This window comes from Scyliorhinus torazame, chromosome 3, assembly GCF_047496885.1.
Source record: "Scyliorhinus torazame isolate Kashiwa2021f chromosome 3, sScyTor2.1, whole genome shotgun sequence".
Taxonomy (NCBI): domain Eukaryota; kingdom Metazoa; phylum Chordata; class Chondrichthyes; order Carcharhiniformes; family Scyliorhinidae; genus Scyliorhinus; species Scyliorhinus torazame.
The window spans coordinates 262021801-262033834 of record NC_092709.1 but is presented as its reverse complement, the minus strand read 5'-3'; the positions used below and the strand labels follow the sequence as shown (position 1 = coordinate 262033834).

Here is a 12034-nt window from a genome sequence, read left to right as displayed (position 1 = left end):
CTTTTTCTAGAAGTCTTTGGCGGATTTGGGAGGAGTTCATACCTGCCACAAAAGCATCGTGCATTAACATGTCCGTGTGTTCATTTGCGTTCACCGACGGGCAGCTGCAGGCTCGTCCCAAAATTAGTAGCGCGGCGTAGAATTCATCTATCGATTCTCCTGGACTTTGCCGTCTCGTTGCGAGTTGATATTGAGCGTAGATCTGGTTTACTGGGCGGACATAGAGACTTTTTAGTGCTGCGAACGCCGTCTGGAAATCCTCTGCGTCTTCGATGAAAGAGAAAATCTCCGTGCTTAACCTCGAGTGCAGGACCTGTAGTTTTTGGTCTTCTGTGACCCGGTCGGTGGCCGTTCTGAGGTAGGCCTCAAAACAAGTCTGCCAGTGCTTGAAAGCTGCTGCCGCGTTCACTGCGTGGGGGCTGATCCTCAGGCATTCCGGGATGATCCTGAGCTCCATAGTCCTTTAGTCACGCTTAATAAATTGTAGCGCACAAAGACTCCGAGAGACGAATAGAGTGAAGTCGATGAGGCTTTATTAAGCATGACTGTTTCCCCCGCAGTTCAGTAGTAGACTGCCTGCGGGGGAGGACTCCAGGTACTTATACTCCGCCTTCAGGGCGGAGCTAGAAGTCAACATCCAACCAGGATCCGGGATCTGTCAGCCAATGACATCATGGCTTCACAGTCCCACATGACCCCTAATGCATACTACACACTGTCCACCCTTAAAATCTCCCCCACTAACCTCTCCCTTTCCCTGCCCTCTCTTTTCACCCTGTGAGCCCTGATGGCGATTACCTCTCCCCTGACCACCGCCTTCAGCGCCTCCCATACTACTCCCACCTGCACCTCCCCGTTGTCGTTAGCCTCCAGATATCTTTCAATACCCCCCCGCACCCTCCTGCACACTTCCTCGTCTGCCAGCAGTCCCACATCCAACCTCCACAACAGGCGTTGGTCCCTCTCCTCCCCCAGCTCCAGCTCCACCCAGTGCGGGGCATGGTCTGAAATGGCTATGGCCGAATACTCCGTTCCCTCCACTTTCGGGATCAGTGCCCTGCCCAAAACAAAAAAATCTATCCGGGAGTAGGCCTTATGTACGTGGGAGAAAAAAGAGAATTCTCTGGCCACAGGTCTGGCAAATCTCCACGGATCTACTCCCCCCATCTGATCCACAAACCCCCTAAGCACCTTGGCCGCAGCCGGCCTCCTCCCCGTCCTAGAGCTGGAACGATCTAATGCTGGGTCCAGCACCGTGTTAAAATCCCCACCCATTATCAAACTCCCTACCTCCAGGTCTGGAATACGCCCCAACATCTGTTTCATGAATCCAGCATCGTCCCAGTTTGGGGCATATACATTCACCGTACCACCTCCGTCCCCTGCAACCTACCACTCACCATCACGTATCGGCCTCCCTTGTCCGCTACTATGTTCTTGGCCTCAAACGACACCCGCTTTCCCACCAGTATTGCCATCCCTCTATTCTTCGCATCCAGCCCTGAATGGAACACCTGTCCCACCCATCCCTTCCTTAATCTGACCTGATTTGCCACCTTCAGATGTGTCTCCTGAAGCATGGTCGCGTCTGCCTTCAGTCCCTTTAGGTGCGCGAACACTCGGGCCCTCTTAACCGGCCCATTTAGGCCTCTCACATTCCACATTCCAGCTCCAGGGGGGTCGGAGAGGCCTCCGCACCCATCAGCGAATGGAGCATCGTACTCACGTACGCCCCGGCATCAGCTCCCTCCACTCCTTCAGGAAGACCCAGAATCCGGAGGTTCTTCCTCCTCGACCTGTTCTCAAGGACCTCAATTCTCTCGGCCCACCTCCTGTGCATCGCCTCGTGCGCCTCCACTTTTACCGCCAGGCCCTGGATATCGTCCTCGTTGGTGTTCACTTTATCGTTCACCTCACGAAGCTCCACCGCCTGGGCCTTCTGGGTCTCCTTCAGCCCCTCGATCGCCAACAGCATCGGTGCCAGCACCTCCTTTTTCAGCACCTCCACACATCTCATGAGGAACTCCGGCTGGTCTGGCCCCCACACTGCTCGCTCTCCGCCCTCTGCCATCTTGCCTTCTTCTCCTCGTTTTGATCTCTGCTCCATGGCCTCGTTCCTCGTTGCTCCACCGCTGCTCCCTGCCAAATATTGTAGGGGGGGACCTCACTGCTCCTTCCCACACGGGATTAATCTAAAAAAATGCTCCGCTGGGGCTCCTCTGGAGAGCCTGAAAGTCAGTTTTCGCGGGAGCTGCCGAAACGCGCGGCTTAGCTCCGCATCGCCGCAACCGGAGGGCTCGTCTCGTTGTAATTGATAGTTCATCAATTTATTACACAGAGATTCTACAAAGCTGGATCTCCGCATCAAGCCGGATCGCCTGCAACTGCATCCTCAAGCAGACAACGCCAAAAAGGACTTTGCACATTGGCTAGCTTGCATTGAAGCATACATGGGATCTGCGACAGACCCAATCCCAGAAGCACAGAAGCTCCAGATTCTGGACACGCGGCTGAGCTCCGATGTCTTTCCCCTCATCCAGGATGCGCCTACCTACGCAGAGGCCATGGCGCTACTGAAGGAGAACCACGCTCAGCAGACCAGCAAGATCTACGCCAGGCACCTCCTGTCCACGTGGCACCAACTTCCCGGTGAGTCTGTGGAAGATTTCTGGCGTGCCCTGCTCGCCCTTGTGAGAGACTGTGATTGCCAGGCCATTTCGGCCGCTGAACATTCCAACTTGCTAATGAGAGACGCGTTCATTACGGGCATAGGGCCGGTCTACATCCGCCAGGGCCTCTTAGAAGGGGCTACGCTTGACCTCACGGCGACCAAGAAACTAGTGCTCTCGCTCACAGTCGCCTCACGCAATGTACAGGCGTATGCCCCCGACTGCACGGCCCACCCGTCCTGGACATCGTGGACCCCGCCAGCGGCAACCCCATCATGGACCCCATCATCGACTGCCCCCAGTTAACCCCACGCCTGCGCCGTGCGGCAGCCAACCAACCCCGGGGGACCCAAGTGCTACTTCTGCGGACAGACAAAACACCCCAAGCAGCGCTGCCCGGCGCGGAGCGCGCTCTGCAAGGCCTGCGGCAAAAAAGGACATTTTGCTGCAGTGTGCCAGGCCCGCTCAATCGCCGCTATTGTCCCTGCAACCCCGCGTACGGCCAGTGGCCGCCACCATCTTCCTTGCCTCAGACCACGTGCGGCCCATGGGCGCCGCCATCTTGCCTGCCCCAGGACACGTGCAGCCTCAGGGCGCCGCCATCTTGCCTGCCTTAGGACACGTGTGGTCCGTGGGCGCCGCCATCTAACCCGCCTCAGGATCCCTGCCCGTCGGGCACCTCATCGGGCCGCTCATCGCCTGCAATCGCCGGCGTCCAGCTGCCTCTCGCCTCCGTCACGATCGACCAGTCCCGACCGCACAACCTCGTGACCACGTCGACAAAGGTGAAGGTCGACGGGCATGAGATATCCTGCCTTCTGGACTCCGGGAGCACTGAGAGCTTCATTCACCCTGATACGGTAAGGCGCTGCTCCCTCGTGGTACACCCCATCAACCAAAGAATCTCCCTGGCCTCTGGATCCCACTCCGTGGTGATCCGGGACTACTGCATCGCCACCCTCACCATCCAGGGCATAGAGTTCAGCGGCTTCCGGCTCTACGTCCTCCCCAACCTCTGCGCTGCCTTGCTACTCGGCCTGGACTTCCAGTGCAATCTCCAGAGCCTAACCCTGAAAGTAGGCGGGTCCATACCACCCATTACTGTATGCGGCCTCACGACCCTTAATGTCAACCCGCCTTCTCTGTTTGCAAACCACACCCCGGATCGGAAACCCGTCGCCACCAGGAGCAGACGGTACAGCGCCCAGGACAGGACCTTCATCAGGTCTGAGGTCCAGCGGCTACTGCGGGAAGGTATCATCGAGGCCAGCAACAGCCCCTGGAGAGCCCAAGTGGTAGTGCTGAAAACAGGGGAGAAAAACAGGATGGTCGTTGACTTCAGTCAGACCATCAATCGGTACACGCAGCTCGACGTGTACCCCCTCCCACGCATATCTGATATGGTCAATCAGATTGCACAGTACCGGGTCTTCTCGACAGTGGACCTGAAATCTGCCTACCACCAGCTCCCCATTCGCAAGGCGGGCCACCCGTACACCGCCTTTGAAGCGGATGGCCGCCTTTACCATTTCCTTAGGGTTCCCTTCGGCGTCACTAACGGGGGTCTCGGTCTTCCAACGGGAGATGGACCGAATGGTTGACTGGTATGGACTGCGGGCCACTTTCCCGTACCTGGATAACATCACCATCTGCGGCCACAACCAGCAGGACCACGGCGCTAACCGTTCCAAATTTCTCCACACCGCCAAACTCCTCAACCTAACCTACAACAAGGAGAAGTGTGTGTTCAGCACGAACCGATTAGCCATCCTCGGCTATGTGGTCCAGAACGGAGTGCTAAGGCCCGACCCCGATCGCATGCGCCCCCTCATGGATCTCCCCCTTCCCCACTGCCCCAAGGCTCTCAAGCGATGCCTGGGGTTCTTTTCGTACTACGCCCAGTGGGTCCCTAACTATGCGGACAAGGCCCGCCCATTCATCCACTCCACCGGTTTCCCACTGACGGCCGAGGCTCACCAGGCCTTCAACCGTATCAAGGCCGACATCGCCAAAGCCGCGATGCATGCGGTCGACGAGACGCTCCCCTTCCAAGTTGAGAGCGATGCATCAGACGTCGCTCTGGCTGCCACCCTCAACCAGGCAGGCAGGCTCGTGGCATTCTTTTCCCGCACCCTCCATGCCTCCGAAATTCGGCACTCCCCCGTCGAAAAGGAGGCCCAAGCTATTGTTGAAGCTGTGCGGCACTGGAGGCATTACCTGTCCAGCAGGAGATTCACTCTCCTCACAGGCCAATGGTCGTTTGCCTTGATGTTTAACAGCACACAGCGGGGTAAGATCAAAAACGATAAAATCTTGTGGTGTAGGATCGAGCTCTCCACCTTTAATTATGAGATTTTGTATCGCCCTGGTAAGCTCAACGAGCCCCCCGATGCCTTGTCCCGAGGTACCTGTGCCAGCGCACAAGTAGACCGACTCCGGACCCTGCACGACGATCTCTGTCACCCAGGGGTCACCCGCTTTTATCACTTCATTAAGGCCCGCAATCTGCCCTACTCCATTGAGGAAGTCAGGGCTGTCACCAGAGATTGCCAGGTCTGTGCGGAGTGTAAACCGCACTTCTACCGGCCAGACTGTGCGCGCCTGGTGAAGGCCTCCCGCCCTTTTGAACGCCTCAGCGTGGACTTCAAGGGGCCCCTCCCCTCCACCGACCGCAACACGTATTTTCTCAATGTGGTCGACGAATATTCCAGATTCCCCTTCGCCATCCCATGCCCCGATATGACGTCTGCCACCATCATCAAAGCCCTCAACACCATCTTCACTCAGTTTGGTTTCCCCGCCTACATCCACAGTGACCGGGGATCCTCATTTATGAGCGATAAGTAGGCGTATTGAGTGTTCGCATGGAGAAGATGAACCCTCTCGACCAAAGGGTCCGATTTGTACGCCCGCACATGCTTTCGGAGCAAGGTGGGTCCTGGGCTGCCAGCCAGGTCGGAAGTGATGTTCTGGAGGAGGACTTCCTAGGGAAAACAAGGAGGCGCTCGTGTGGCGTTTGATTAGTTGTGGTCGCAGCAGCGACCGGATGGAGTGGAGGACATCCGGGAGGACTTCCTGCCAACAGGAAACTGGGAGACTTCTGGACCGTAGGGCCAGTAGGACGGTCTTCCAGACCGTACCGTTCTCCCTCTTTACCTGACCATTCCCCCGGGGGTTGTAACTGGTCGTCCTGCTCGAGGCAATGCCCTTGCTGAGCAGGAATTGACGCAGTTCGTCGCTCATGAAGGAGGGCCCCCTATCGCTATGGATGAATGCGGGGAAACCGAACAGTGTAAAGATGGTGCAGAGGGCTTTAATGACCGTGGCCGCGGTCATGTCGGGACAGGGGATGGCGAAAGGGAAACGGGAGTATTTGTCCACCACATTTAGGAAGTACGTGTTGCGGTCGGTGGAGGGGAGGGGGCCTTTGAAATCCGGACTGAGGCGCTCAAAGGGTCGGGAAGCCTTTATCAGGTGCGCTCTATCTGGCCTGAAAAAGTGCGGCTTTCACTCTGCGCAGATTTGGCAGTTCCTGGTGGCTGTTCGGACCTCCTCAACAGAGTAGGGGAGGTTGCGGGTCTTCACAAAGTGGTAGAACCGAGTGACCCCCGGGTGGCAGAGGTCCTCGTGGAGGGCTTGGAGATGGTCTACTTGTGCGTTGGCACATGTGCCGCGGGATAGGGCATCGGCCGGCTCGTTCAGCTTTCCGGGACGATACAAGATCTCATAGTTATAGGTGGAGAGCTCGATCCTCCACCTCAAGATCTTGTCGTTCTTGATTTTGCCCCGCTGTGCATTATCGAACATAAAGGCTACCGACCGTTGGTCAGTGAGGAGAGTGAATCTCCTGCCGGCCAGTTAATGCCTCCAATGCCGCACAGCTTCTACTATGGCTTGGGCTTCCTTTTCCACTGAGGAGTGGCGGATTTCTGAAGCGTGGAGGGTCCGGGAGAAAAAGGCCACAGGTCTGCCCACTCGGTTGAGAGTGGCCGCCAGAGCTACGTCGGATGCGTCGCTCTCAACTTGGAAGGGGAGGGACTCGTCAATTGGGTGCATCGTGGCCTTTGCGATATCCGCTTTGATGCGGCTGAAGGCCTGGCGGGCCTCTGTCGACAGGGGGAAGGTAGTGGACTGAGTTAGCGGGCGGGCCTTGTCCACGTAGTGGGGGACCCACTGGGCGTAATAAGAGAAGAAGCCCAGGCAGCGTTTCAGGGCTTTGGAGCAGTGGGGGAGGGGGAACTCCATAAGGGGGCGCATGCGTTCAGGGTCGGGGCCTATCACTCCATTACGCACTATGTAGCCAACGATGGCTAGACGGTTGGTGCTAAACACGCATTTTTTCTTGTTGTAGGTGAAGTTCAGGGCGTTAGCGGTCTGGAGGAATTTGCGGAGGTTGGCGCCGTGGTCCTGCTGGTCATGGCCGCAGATGGTTACATTGTCGAGGTATGGGAACGTGGCCCGCAAACCGTGCTGGTCAACCATTCGGTCCATCTCCCGTTGGAAGACTGAGACTCCGTTAGTGACTCCAAATGGGACCCTTAAAAAGTGGTAGAGCTGCCCGTCTGCCTCGAAGGCAGTGTACTTGCGGTCGCTCGGGTGGATGGGGAGCTGATGGTATGTGGACATAAGGTCCACGGTGGAAAAGACCTTGTGTTGTGCAATCCGATTGACCATGTCGGATATGCGGGGAAGAGGGTACGCATCTAGCTGCGTGTACCTATTGATGGTTTGACTATAGTCTATGACCATCCTCTGCTTCCCCCCGGTCTTTACAACTACCACCTGAGCTCTCCAGGGACTATTGCTGGCCTGGATTATGCCTTCCTTCAGCAGCCGCTGGACTTCAGACCGGATAAACGTTCGGTCCTGGGCGCTGTACCGTCTGCTCCTAGTGGCGACGGGTTTGCAATCCGGGGTGAGGTTCGCAAACAAGGAAGGCGGTTCAACCTTGAGGATCGCGAGGCTTCAGATAGTGAGTGGGGGTATAGGGCCACCGAATTGGAACGTCAAGCTCTGGAGGTTACATTGAAAATCTAACCCTAGGAGAGTGGGAGCGCAAAGGTGGGGGAGGACATAAAGCCGATAATTCTTAAACTCTCTCTCCTGCACTGTTAGGTTCGCGATGCAGAACCCTTTGATTTCTACGGAATGGGATCCCGCTGCCAGGAAAATCTTTTGGGTACTCGGATGGATTGAAAGAAAACAGCGTCTTACGTAATCTGGGTGGATAAAACTTTCCATGCTCCCAGAGTCGATCAGACATGGCGTTTCGTACCCGTTAACCAGCACCGTCGTTGTTGCCGTTTGGAGCGTCCAGGGCCGCGACTGGTCCAGGGTCACCGAAGCCAGTCGTGGTTGCTGCATCGGGGCGTTTTCTTCAGGCCCCATGGAGCCGTCCATGTTGGGGTCCTTGGCTATCAGCCAAGATGGCGGCGTCCACGGATCGCACGCGGTCGGGGGCGGACAAAATGGCCGCGCCCATGGATCGCACGTGGCTGGAGGGTCACAAGATGGCGGCACCCATCCCCCCCGCGTGGAGTCCGGGACCCAAAATGGCGGCGCCCGTTGGCCGCACATGGATCGTTGGGAGGGTTGAGTCTGCTGTCCCCGTTCTCCCCCGGAGATTGCGGCGACCCCCCGGGACTGGCACACCACTGAATAGTGCCCCTTCTTGACGCAACTTTTACAGATGGCTGAGCGGGCCGAGCAGCGCTGTCGGGGGTGTTTCGACTGCCCGCAAAAATAGCAGCGGGGACCCCCACGTGTTCTGGTGCTCTGGCCGCGCAGGCGTGTGGGGGGGGTGGGGGATGCCGGGGAGTCGGTCGCAGCGGGTATCCACGGAGCCAAAGGGGCTGCCGTGCGGTCGGGGGCGTAAGCACGGGCATTTTGCGAGGCCACATCGAGGGAGGTCGCACGGGCCCGTGCCTCCGTGAGCCCTAGTGAGTCTCTCTCCAGCAGTCGCTGGCGAATTTGGGATGAGGTCATACCTGCCACAAAAGCATCCCTAATTAGGAGCTCCGTATGTTCGTTTGCGCTCACCGATGGGCAGTTGCAGCTCCTTCCCAATATTAGCAGCGCGCTGTAGAACTCGTCCAGCGATTCTCCGGGGCATTGCCGTCTCATCGCGAGTTGGTGGCGTGCGTAGACTTGGTTTACGGGCCGAATGTAGATCCCTCTCAGCATTGTGAGCGCTGTCGGGAAATCCTCCGCGTCTTCGATGAGCGTGTAGATCTCTGGGCTCACCCTGGAATGCAGGACCTGCATTTTCTGGTCTTCTGTGGTCCGGCCGGGGGCCGTTCGGAGGTATCCCTCAAAGCACGCTAGCCAGTGTTTAAATACGGCCTCTGAATTTTCTGCATGGGGGCTGATTCGCAGACACTCCGGGGCGATCCGGAGCTCCATAGTCTTTTAAGTCTGCTTAATAAATTGTAGCACAATCAATTACTCACGAGACGAGAAGAGATGAAGTCAATCGAAGGCTTTATTAAGCAGACTGGTTCCCCAGCAGCTCAGTTACAGAATGCGGCTGCTGGGAGAACCCGGGTTCTTATACTCCGCCTTATTGGGTGGAGCCAGCAGGCGGCAGATCCAATCAGGACCCAGTGTCTGTCTACCAATAGCCTCTCGGCATCACAGGGTACCGTACTACCCCTAATACGTACCACCACACACCAGTACTTGCTCAACAGGGGTATTGCCTCGTGCAGGGCGACCAGGTACAACCCCCGGGAAAACGGGCAGGTGGAGCGGGAGAATGGGACGGTCTGGAAGGCTGTCCAGCTGGCCCTACGGTCCAGAAATCTCCCGGCTTCCCGCTGGCAGGAGGTCCTCCCTGACGCCCTTCACTCCATTTGGTCGCTCCTGTGCACTGTGACTAACGAGGCTCCTCATGCACGTCTCTTTGCCTATCCCAGGAAGTCCATCTCCGGGGTTTCGCTCCCAACGTGGCTGGCAGTTCCAGGACCCGTTCTCCTCCGCAAGCACGATCGGCTCCACAAGGCAGACCCGTTGGTTGAGAGGGTACAGCTACTCCACGCAAACCCGCAGTACGCCTTCGTAGCGTACCCCAATGGCGGCCAAGACACAGTCTCCCTCAGGGACCTGGCACCAGCTGGGTCCCCACACACCCCCCTCTGCCCCAGCTCCACCCTCCCTTCCCCCAGCACATTCCACCATAGCCCCCGCTCCAGGACAAGCCGTCATCCCCTTGGCCCCACCCGGGGATGAAGAGGATGTCGACACGCTCCTGGAGTCACCAACGACCGAGCCGACGCCTGACTCGCCACCAGCACTGTGGCGCTCTCAACGACGGATCATGGCACCCGACCGTCTAAATTTGTAGCCTTCTCTGAAATTTTAATGACAACCTGTATGTAAATAGTTTTCCACCACCCTCGCTGGACTCATTTTTAACAGGGGGTGAATGTGGTAATCACCACTGTTGTATTATATTGTATATACTGCACTGCATCTGAGGGTATTACGGTAAGGCCCCTGTACTACAGGTACGGGGGTATATCCCTGCCTGCTGGGTGGAGTATAAATGTGTGTGCTCTCCGAATGGCAGCCATTTCGGCAGCAGCTGTAGGAGGCTACACATCTCTGTGTAATAAAGCCTCCATTACTCTCTACTAGTCGTAATTGATAGTGCATCAGGGGGTTAGGTTAGGGGGGTAAGTAATGGCAAGACCTGTAGGAGAGGGTGGTGGAATTTGCACTATGTATATATTTTTCTTGTTATGTATATTGTTGATTTTGTTGCTGTTAAAATGCCAAAGAAATACCTCAATAAAACGTTTATTTTTAAAAAAGCGTTCTTAGATACACTAATATAATTTCTGTAAATAATTCTGACCTTTTAAGAGATTATAATCAACGGTCCATCTATTTCGGGTTGTGTTTTGAAAAAATAGCAATCGATGTACCACGAATTTGATGATTATTATGAGTTTGTCTCATAATTGACATAGGCTGAAACAGGATTCACACAGGCCAATGAGCTCAATCAGTCCATGCCGGCGCCTATGGTCCACTCTTCCCCCACTTTCCTAAATCTCTCAGATCCATGAGGCAGCAGGATTGGTATTCCTGATTATTTCACTCGGAGAACTGTCTAGATTCAGAACGTGAAAGGGTGCCTGAAGGGAAGTTGGAAAGGTAGTTGAGAATCAGGAACTGGCAGGATTATCCACAGAGGCAGGCGGGGCCGAATGACCTATTCCTGTAGCTGCAGCTTTCCATCATTCTTTGTTACATATTAAATCCGTTGTTTGTTACATCGTTACAGGGCTATGCGTGGGAAAGGTGACGTCCGGCGGCTAATTGTAACGTGCTGCCACGCCCCAAACACCTGTCTTTTGGGTAAATGCTGCGCATTAGCCGCGCCGACAGGTGGAGGTGGAGGGGAAGGGCCGGTGTTATCCCCGGACTTCGGGCCCTGCAGCAGTTCAACACAGCACCTGGAATTCGGCCCGGAGCTCGTGCGTCAACAAAGAGCAGAATGTGATTGGCAGCTGTCCCCTGGAGCTGCTCATTGCGGTGAGAACCTGGACACCACAGTGTCTGTGCTAATCGGAGATGTTGATGCGTTTTGATAGATATACACGCATGTACATAGGTTTTAAAAGTAGCCAATCTTCCAAGAAGTTGTAAATTATTTTTACCAGATTTGTGTTCCGTTTGAAGTTTGTGTACAAGCTCAGCTAACTGAGGTAAGTTTTTGTTTATTTTTTCTCGCCTCAGTTCCTGATACTTTCTTGTATCCTAGTTACTGTTTTTCCCCACATATCTGATCTATCCCCTTTTGGGGCAAGGCAGCTATGTACAGTATACGAACAAACCCCCCATCACTGCTACCTCCTTTGTGCTTAACGAGTTTTATTTGAGTTTATCTGATTTTATTGTTTTCTTATTAAAGTTTAAAATGTCAGTTGTTAACTTTTTAAATGTTTGTTTGGATGGCTTTGAAAGCAGGTGATATTGAGTTTCCCAATTGGGAAAAAGAATCCCGGCCATTAATTATAAATAATGGTGCTTGCAACTCTATTTTCTCATTCACTGTTAAATCAGAAGTAAAGTCTCACATGTGGGGCTGAGCAATGACCGACTAATGGACTAATTTTTTAATCAGCGCATTGTTAATCCAAAGAACCTCCCACTTTGCATATAACATGGGAATTGGTGTGTGTTTTGTGTTATATTCTTTTCATAGAATTTACAGTGCAGAAGGAGGCCATTCGGCACATTGAGTCTGCACTGGCCCTAGGAAAGAGCACCCACACTATCCCCATAACCCCACCTAGCCTTTTTTTGGACACTTGGGGGCAATTTAGCATAGCCAATCCACCTAACCTGCACATCTTTAG

The 12034-nt window shown here is 55.0% G+C and overlaps 1 protein-coding gene across 4 annotated transcripts in view; it reads left to right on the top strand.

Moving 5' to 3' along the window:
* Nucleotides 1-11021: 11021 nt before the first annotated feature.
* Nucleotides 11022-12034, top strand: part of LOC140409078 (long-chain-fatty-acid--CoA ligase ACSBG2-like) — a 278888-nt gene continuing 277875 nt past the window's right edge. The window contains exon 1 of one of the 4 annotated variants that reach the window (XM_072497172.1): nt 11022-11380. The gene's annotated coding sequence lies outside the window, so the exon portion shown is untranslated. The remainder of the gene's footprint in view (nt 11381-12034) is intronic. The other 3 variants (XM_072497171.1, XM_072497170.1, XM_072497169.1) reach the window with 3 other exon arrangements.